General features: G+C 39.4%; 2 long non-coding RNA genes across 2 annotated transcripts; one reads left to right on the forward strand and one right to left on the reverse strand.

Annotated features, from left to right (window-relative positions):
• The first annotated feature begins 2,558 nt into the window (after positions 1 to 2,558).
• LOC140855504 (uncharacterized) lies at positions 2,559 to 4,002 on the forward strand. The gene is made up of 2 exons (XR_012138417.1): positions 2,559 to 2,690; positions 3,655 to 4,002. It is a non-coding gene; the product is annotated as an uncharacterized lncRNA (long non-coding RNA).
• A 3,796-nt stretch (positions 4,003 to 7,798) lies between these two features.
• Positions 7,799 to 8,852, reverse strand: LOC140855505 (uncharacterized). The gene is made up of 3 exons (XR_012138418.1): positions 8,670 to 8,852; positions 8,213 to 8,567; positions 7,799 to 8,118 (listed from the first exon to the last, which is right to left on the reverse strand). It is a non-coding gene; the product is annotated as an uncharacterized lncRNA (long non-coding RNA).
• Positions 8,853 to 9,108: the final 256 nt, after the last annotated feature.

A 9,108-nucleotide genomic window follows, 5' to 3' on the forward strand; every position in this document is an offset into this window, starting at 1 on the left:
CGACGGGCGGCTCAATTGTGGGAGGGGAGGCACGGCAGTGGCACTGCGCGGAGGGTGGGGGAGGGGAGGCATGGAGGCGTGGCGGTGGCACTGTGTTAGTTGGCCGTCGGCAGAGGAAGGTCGATCGGGAGGGTGGGAGGCGGGGAAGGGAGAAAATGAGGGGAAAAAAAGAAAATGAAAAAAAGAAAAGAAAAACATAAATATAAATTATAAATAAATTTTTTTAAAAAATAGTTTAAAAAATATTTTTTTAAAAAAATATTTTAAAAAAAATATTTTTAAAATTAATAATTTATTATTAATTAAAATCGTCACTTGGGCGTGCGGTTTCACTGAAATCACCAGTTGGACCGGCGATTTCACTGAAATCGCCATTTGGACCTGTGATTTCAGTGAAATCGTCATTTGGACCAGTGATTTCAATAAAAATATTTTTAAAATAATTTTTTTAAAATTATCCATCCAAATGATGATTTTACTGAAATCGTCGATCCATTATGAGTTTGAGTCTACTGCAGCTGCAACACAGATTAGAAAATTGACTAGAAAATCGCCACGATTGTGGTGTGCAGGGGAAGGAGAAGGAGAAAAAAATAATAAAAAATTAAAAAATATATTTTTTAAAAAATTTTTATAATTTATTTTTAAATAATTAAAAATATTTTATTTTTTAAAAAAAGAATAAAAAATTAAAAATATTTTTAAATAATTTATTTTATTTTATAATTTTATTTATAATTTATTTATTTTATTTATTTTTTATTTTATTTATTTTATTATTTTTTATAATAAAAAAATAAATTTTAAAAATATTTATTGAGTAGGGAAAAGAAAGTCGTTTTATGGTAGGGTGATATAGTTGCCCCATGGTAGAGTCTCTACCTTGTTTGAATTTTTTTCTAAGAAACTTGAAATTGCCTTAATAACGTTAGAATGACAAGCCACACATAGGTCCTCATATTCTCCATCATATACTCTCCTGTCATAGATTTTTAGACAGTCTTTCTTTTTTAATTCTTAATTTGATTTTCAAGCCCTCCATCTTCGGGGGCGGTCCGGAGTGCGGTCGGTGGGGAGCCGCGGGGGGAGGGGAGCGCGGAGTAGCGCCAGGCGGCACGATCGCGGGAGGGGACGCGCGGAGGTGAGGAGGTAGCATCGCGTGGGGGGAAGGGGGTGCGAAGGGGCGGCGGCAGCATCGTATGGGTCGGGCTGTCAGTCTGACCCACGGTCGATCATTCTGACGTCACCAAGACACAACGGGCTGAGCGATGCTTAACGAGGATGAGGACAAAAAAAAACTTAAGATTATCGTGAAGGCGTTTGCAAATGGAAGTAGTATTAGAATAAGTTGGGGGTACTTTTGGAAATAAAAAATATTAGACCAAAATTACCTTGGTGACGTCAAAATGACAGGCCACACATAAGGTCCTTATATTCTCTAGTGTATACTCTCCTGCCATGGATTCTTGAATAGTCTTTCTTCTTTAATTTGATTTCTAGGCTAGATTTGCCTTCTTGGTTTGATTTAATCTCCGGTTCTGTGCACTCTACCCCCAGTGCTGGCATCCTGCTCATCGCATCACCATCTCCAGACCTTAACCATTTTTTTTTAAATTATTTTTTAAAAATAATATATTATTACTATTTAGAAAAATCACCGTCTCAAATCACGATTTTAGTGAAATCACCGATTCAAATATCGATTCCAATAAAATTACATACTAAGTGACGATTTCAATAATAAATAATTTTTTTTAAAATTAGTTTTTAAAAATAATTATAAATTATTAATTTTTAAAAATATTTTTTAAAAAAATATTTTTTTAAAATAATTTTTTTCTCAAAATTATTTATAATTTATAATTATATTTTTCTTTTCTTTTTTTCTTTTTATTTTTTTCCCCTCATTTTCTCCCTTCCCTTCCTCCCAACCCCCCCGCCCCCCCGCCGACCTTCCTCCGCCGGCGGCCGACCCGCGCGGCGGCACCGCAGCCCCTCTGTGCCTCCCCTCTCCCCCCCCCACGCGGCGCCACCGCCACTCCTCCGCGCCTCCCCTCTCGTGACCGTGCCGCCCGTCGCTGCTCCGCGCTCCCCTCCCCCCGTGGCCCCTTGCTGCTCCGACACCGCCCCCCAGACCCCGGCCGTGCTCCCCTCCCCTCCGTTCGCCCAAAAAAAAAAAAAAAAAAAAGCGAAAACCACCCGCGACTTCTCCGTGCCACCCCCCGGTTGGCCCCCAAACCCCATCCCCTCACCCCCGCGGTGTGTTCTCCACCGCCCCCTTCGTGCCACCCCCCGCTGACCCCCAAATCCCACCCCCCTCCCCCTCACGGTGCGTTCTCCGCCGCCCCCTCCATTTCTGCCTCCTCCGTTCGCCCAAAAAAAAAAAAAATGGAAATTGCTACTTGGAGAGGCGATTTCCAGGTGGACTGAACGTCCATTACGTGGCCGTGAAATCGCCACGGTAGTTTTGGAAATAAGTTGGACGAGGCGGTATTTTTAGAAATAATTAGTAAAAAAGTAATAAAAAAAAATCCCTCCTATGAGTCCTGTGGAAGGACTCTTGTTCTTAGAGTCCGATTTTGTTTATAAAAGCTGATTTGAGATCTCTCGATTTGCCGGAATTTGAGTTCTTCGTGGAGGTTCTCAACCGCTGTTTTGGCCCTGAAGAGCTCACCGGCGGCGAAAGTAAGGTTGCTAAACCTTCCTCCTTTCTTCTTCATGGTATTTGTGCCGCCGCCGTCGCCGCCCGGATTTTGTCCGGCGAGCCGCCGGATTAGGCATGAACAGGGTCTCCCCTGTTCCGCGCCTTCTTTCCCTTGTTTTCCTTCTTAGACCAGTGCCGGCCATGGCTTTGGTCAGGGTCGTCGCCCTCGCCAGACGCTGCTGTGGCTGACCAGCCACCGGCCTCTACTCTCTCTTCTCGTTTGTTTCTCTACCTTCTTTCTCTCTAATTGGACCTAGGGATCCATGGAAGAGGAATTCATTGGATTTGATATGAGACTTCTGCCCCAATAGAAAGTTTTAGATAAACAATTTTCATCTTATGATTTTATTTTTATATTGAGATTTATTTTGTAGGACAACAATCCTCTCAAGCAGGTTTCTTGATGTCCAGACTCTTGATACCCTGCAACACTATCGGGTCACTTAACCCACTGATCAGCTTCATTGAGAGCCAAATCTTGTTCTGTCACTTTCAACTATTACCAAAAGTTGATTTGAATTGAATACTTGGTAATTTTTCAAAGTTATTCGCCGGGCATAAAATTTATTCAGAGCCAGGTCCCTGTTTAGTTTTCAAATAAAAAAATGCTGCAGGTTCCATCCTATTAACATTTAACATTTTTTATTCATATACACCAATGGCCTGACATTTTGAAACGAGAATTATCGCCATTCATAGTTATCGTAAGAGGCAATGAAGACCTCTGCTTCTTTCTTATTTTAGCTGTTCATTCTTCCAAGGGCATCATTGCTGGAAACAAGCTGGATCACCTTCCAATCATGATGAAGACAAATTAGATTGTCTTCTTATTTTGACCATAATTAAATGATTTTTCCATATTTGCTGTACCTTTTTCTTATCATTAGGATTTGAATCATTGACAGCTTGTATATATCCACATAGCATTAACATACAATCTTTATTCACAGCAATGGCTCATCGATGTTTTGTGCTTGTGTTGTTACTTCTGGGTGTTTGGGCCTCTGGAGCCACAGCTCGTGCTATTGGAGACATGTCCATGCGGGTAAAGTTTGAGCAGTGGATGGCCAAGTATGGGCGGGTCTATTCGGATGCAGCAGAGAAAGAGCGACGATTCCAAATCTTCAAGGATAACTATGAGTACATCGAGTCTTTTAATAGAGCTGGCGATCACTCGTATACACTTGCCATCAACCAATTTTCTGACATGACCAACGAGGAGTTTGATGGCGCTCCCCCATGCGTTGTACTTTGAAGCTGCTATGTCTCGACAAATGAATCCATGATATTAGTTATTATATTCAATGTGTGCTTCATTTGCTAAACAATTTTTAAATTTTTCTTGCCAATTACCAAATAACTAATACAGACATCTTGAAGAAAGATTTTAAACCCTACTGGCTACTGCCCGAAGTATTTTGCTTCTGTTGCTATGATCCACCCGCTGAGTTCAACTCCGCATGATCTTCCCAAAATATCTCTGAATTCCTCCTTTTTCAGAAATGATTTCTTCTCTTTCCTCCACGTGAATTGTGAGAGAGAGAAAAGGGCCGGCGAGTCGCAGATTGTTTAGAGCCGTCAAAACGGATCGGTCCTTCACGGCCTGGATCCATTAGGATCGAGCCAAAAAAGTCCTTTTGATAAACTCACCATCAAATAGGAACATTAAGAAAAAAAAGATGGGCGGCTTAATAAAAAATCAGTTACATGACTTATTTTAATATTAATTTTTTTTTTTAGCATTTAATAGTTATGTGATTATATATATATTTTTTAAATAAACTGACCAATCTGTGGGCGGACCATAAACGGGGCGGATTAATAGGTCTTTTTGTTAAATAAATTGTCAAAATACTAACCCAATCCTACTATTTTAAGGCCTTAAATAGGTCGGTCCGCAGGCCATGGCCCATTTTGATGACTCTAGGAGGGTTGGGGGGTTCTATTGGTTGCGCTGTGGGAGGGTGTGGGGCGGGGCACCAGCATAGAGGGGGAGGTTTGAATTGACCTTGATCCTTTCATGAAAAAGAATCATTATATATATATTTTTAAATAGTCTCATTTGGCCCTGTTACCCCTTTATTTACTTGGGAGTTATTTTGATGTACAAGAAAGATTACCGTATCAAATTTTGCTAAAGCAATGAGAGCCAACAGCTGCAAGATGAAATATGTTAGCATTGTGAGCATCCTACACCTTTTCCTCCCTTTCCAAGTGAGGTCATGCCAGGAACCACCCCAAAACTATCACAGCCACCTGGGCAACGACTTTGTTATCCCTTTTCTACTTGGGTCAGTGATAACATGGCCGTTATCCCTCTTCTACTTGGGGTCAATGATAACATGGCCAAAGCAAGCCGTGTAAGAACTAAGAACGGAAGAGACCCTTCTTGTTCCACTCTCCAATGACTTCCCCCTTTCATAAATGTTCTTGCTAGTTATATCTGGTTTGCCGCTTCAAGAGCCAAGCAATTTGGATTTAAGAGGACTCTTCTGTGGTAATCTCTTGGCTTCAGACCTTGCAGCATAATCGAATGAGTCTCTCCCCTTGGATGCAAGATATAAATCTGTGGCTTGCTCGATTTCACTCTGTTAAAATCTCTCATATTTGTCGGGACTGGGCTGCTACATATGCGACATGGAAATTTCCGACATATATGATTTTGCAGTCATTGTATACTAGGCTGCATTCGGCTTTTTTGTTTATGGCTGCTGTTATGGGTTACCTAAAATGTTCGCGATAATCAGAGATATATTTCTTAATAGCTTCATGCCTATTTAGTGCCATTGTGGGTTGTGGCTGTTATTCAACTTCTCCCTTTCCCGATGCCGACTTGGGGTGCCTCAGTATTCTAATCAACCGTTCATTCATACAACCTCAGCTTTATTGAGTCATGTTCTCAGGCGTCTTAATTAGGTGTGTCATCTTTCTTACATTTTATTTGCTTCAGCAGGTGGTACTTTTCACATTTAAAATGCTCTTAATTGTTGCTTATCAGGTCCTCCTGTTCTCTCTGGCTATATGCACCAGATCATTTTTTAAGAGAAACATCTTTACTATTTCTGAACTCAGTAAATTATATCTCCACAAGAGTGCGTGCCAAGCTGGTTATATGTATTGGATTTTCAAGGTGCCGGTTTATTTTGGATATCTGTTGCAGCCTCATTAGTCTTCAATCTTCTGCTTATTCGGTGTCATCTGCTCTAGTTGAGCCTAGCTATTTAGTATACATCATATCTTTTGGCTGCACTAAGCTATATGGTACTTTCTGCATTTCCAGGTGGTTCATTTACTATGTGGCTGCTTTATTTCCCTAGTTTCAGTGCCTTTTACTCGTCACAGGTTACTACCTACTGGGTGGAGTGCTGGTTGCACTTCCAGTTACATATGCAATTCAGGTTTATATTCAATCCTCCATAGCCATCCCGTTACTTTTCCTCTTCAGATATGTGAAGATGGTGGCTGTGGTTATAGTTTTGTCCCCTTTTAGCGCTACTGTGTACATTTGGATATACTTTCTTTTGGATATATTTGTTCTGAAGGCTAATCGGTGATCTTACTATCTTTTGGGATGTAAACTTTTCTACGATGGTAATATACTATTGGCTTTCAAAAAAAAAAAAAAAAAAACACTATTGTCACATTATTTCGCCAATGTAAAATCGCTAAGAAAGCTATATTTCGCCAACGCTGTCTAGAGCCATGTGTCATGCTATTAACGTTGTACTGATGCGGACAAAGCACGAGCAGTGGGCTGGCTAAGCATTGGCAGGCCTATGCGGATGCACCAGAGGAGGCGCGATGATTCAAATCGTCAAGTACAACCACGGGTACATAAGTCTGTCAATAGAGCTGGTAATCGCAAGTATAAGCTTCGAGGCCTCTCACCTGTGCTTGCATTAAAGCCCATGCTTCCAAAGTCCACGACAGGAAGCATAACACATGACTTAATTCGGAAAATTTGAATGAGATACGTGTATAGCGGATAGCTTTAGCAAATGGGATCTTTACATTTTATAAATAAGGTTTTGATACTAAAGTTATGTATAATTTAGTTATATTGTAATATATTAATATTATAATTTATTTTATGAATCATCGTGTCTCCTTTTTCCTCTCGCCATTTGAAATACCTGGACACCCAAGCACACTACAGGAAAAATGGTCATTAACGACGCTATTAATGGTCATTAACGATGCTTTAAAGCGTCGCTATTTCTCTTTACGACGCTTCGAAAAGCGTCGGCAAAGCGTCGCTTATGTAAGAGTGGAGACGAACAGCGCCGACGCTTTTTAAAAGCATCGTTATTTTTTAACGACGCTTTAAAGCGTCGTAAAAATTAATATTAACGACGCTTATAAGCGTCGTTAAACTTGTCTTAACGATGCTTATAAGCGTCGTTAAATATATTTTTAACGACGCTTTAAAGCGTCGCAAAAAGCAATTTTAACGGCGCTTTTTAGCATCGTTAATAACTCTGCATCATCCACTCTACCAAGACGCTTTTCGAAGCGTTGGCTTTTTATCTTTAACGACGCTTATAAGCGTCGTTAAAATAATTTTAACGACGCTTATAAGCGTCGTTAAAGGTTTTAAGAGAAAAAAAAAATACAGGTATTATCTACAAAAAAAAAAAGAATACAATACATTCCTGTACAAAATTATATCAATTATTGGAATATAAACCTGTACAATCACCACATTCACATTCACACCTGTACAATCACCATCATTCACATCAAAAACAAACTTAAATAGAAAATTTAACCAAACCAAAAGACAATATTTTATATAAATAAAAATAAAGTACTAATCGTCCATTACAATCAAGAGTAATATAAATAAATATAAAAATATAATAAAAATAAAATAATATCAATCTGCAGGCAGATGGTCGTCGTTGTCTCCACGTGACGTGCCGCTATCTCGACGGGTGCCTGATATGCCAGGAGCCTACAAGAAACATATCAAAAGCATGATTTGCATATCTATAAATAAAAATATATAAATCATTAAATTAATACAAAAATATATATTTAATATTATGTGTTTCCTGAGATGAACCATACATCTCTAATAAAGATGTAAGGCGATCAATCTGTCCCCTCATGGCCTGCATCTCGGCACGGCTCTGTCGCATCTCCTCCATCTCAGCGGCACGACTCTGTCTAATCTCCTGTATCTCCACCTCGAGTCTGCGAACGCGTGAATCCTGAGCATCTGCTGCAGCATGCTGCGTATATCTACTAACCTCAGATAACTGAGTGGGGGTGACTCCTACTCCATAACCCCTCACTCGGCCGTAGCGCTCTGGTCCCATCAACTCTGTGAACACCTCGGCCTCGATACGGCTCTGCTGCGTAGATGCTGCGGACTCGTCGTCACGCTCCGCAATGAGAGATGTAGCCATCTCCTGTAATTTTTTTTGAAAACAAGAGTTATACATTAATAGCTAACAAAATTAAATTTAAATCATTGCAAAAAATATAATATTAATAATGCCATACATATAAATCTCTCGACTCATCTCGAACAAAAGTACCATCCTGATGAGTATGAGTCATCCGGTAAAACTCCACTTGTCAGGGTTCCCTCCCATGCTCATCCTCCTACACAAATAATTTCAATTTTAAGCAAACAGTTATAATAATTTAAAAAAATATATGAGTATCATGATACAGACATGGTCCACGATACATAATGATATTAGTTATATAAATATTTCAACATAAAAATTAAAAGTTAATTATGAAAGTTTAAGGAACATACAAACTCCTGTCGGAGTCGTGCATAACTCTTCGACTCCGATGTATAAGGAACAGACTGAGCTGCTCGTGCAGCTCTACCAATAGCAGAATAAGTCTGTAAAATAAAGTAAAGAACTTGTTATATATATAATATATAATAAAAATCAATATTTTTATAAAATATTTAGGAAAAAAAGATAATAAACAGATAATATACCTGTGCCCTCTCGGAGAACCAATAATGAACCAACTCCATCCACTGATGAGGGGGTACATCAGGAGGACAATTCCTAGCAACCTCCTCCTCTGTCATACCCTGTCTCATATAGTCCTTCTTCAATTGTGCTCTATATTCTTTCCATTTGCGGTTGAGAGACTTTATTACAAAATCATGAGTGGATGGAGGGAGAACAAACTTGCTCTATAAAAAAAAAAGTTAAATAAAATAAATTATATAAATGATTAACAATTAATATACAGTATGAACATCAATTCATTACCTCTATAACTCGGAGTAGCTCAACTTTGTACGTTGGAAGCATGTCATTCCATTTTGCATAGCCCAACGGACATAGCTGAGGCCTCCGAGCAATAGTCCCCAAAAATGAAGTCAATAAGCAGGCAACTTTCTTAATTGGCTGACCTAGCTGATTGCA

The sequence above is a fragment of the Elaeis guineensis genome, chromosome 2 (assembly GCF_000442705.2).
Source record: "Elaeis guineensis isolate ETL-2024a chromosome 2, EG11, whole genome shotgun sequence".
Lineage (NCBI taxonomy): Eukaryota > Viridiplantae > Streptophyta > Magnoliopsida > Arecales > Arecaceae > Elaeis > Elaeis guineensis.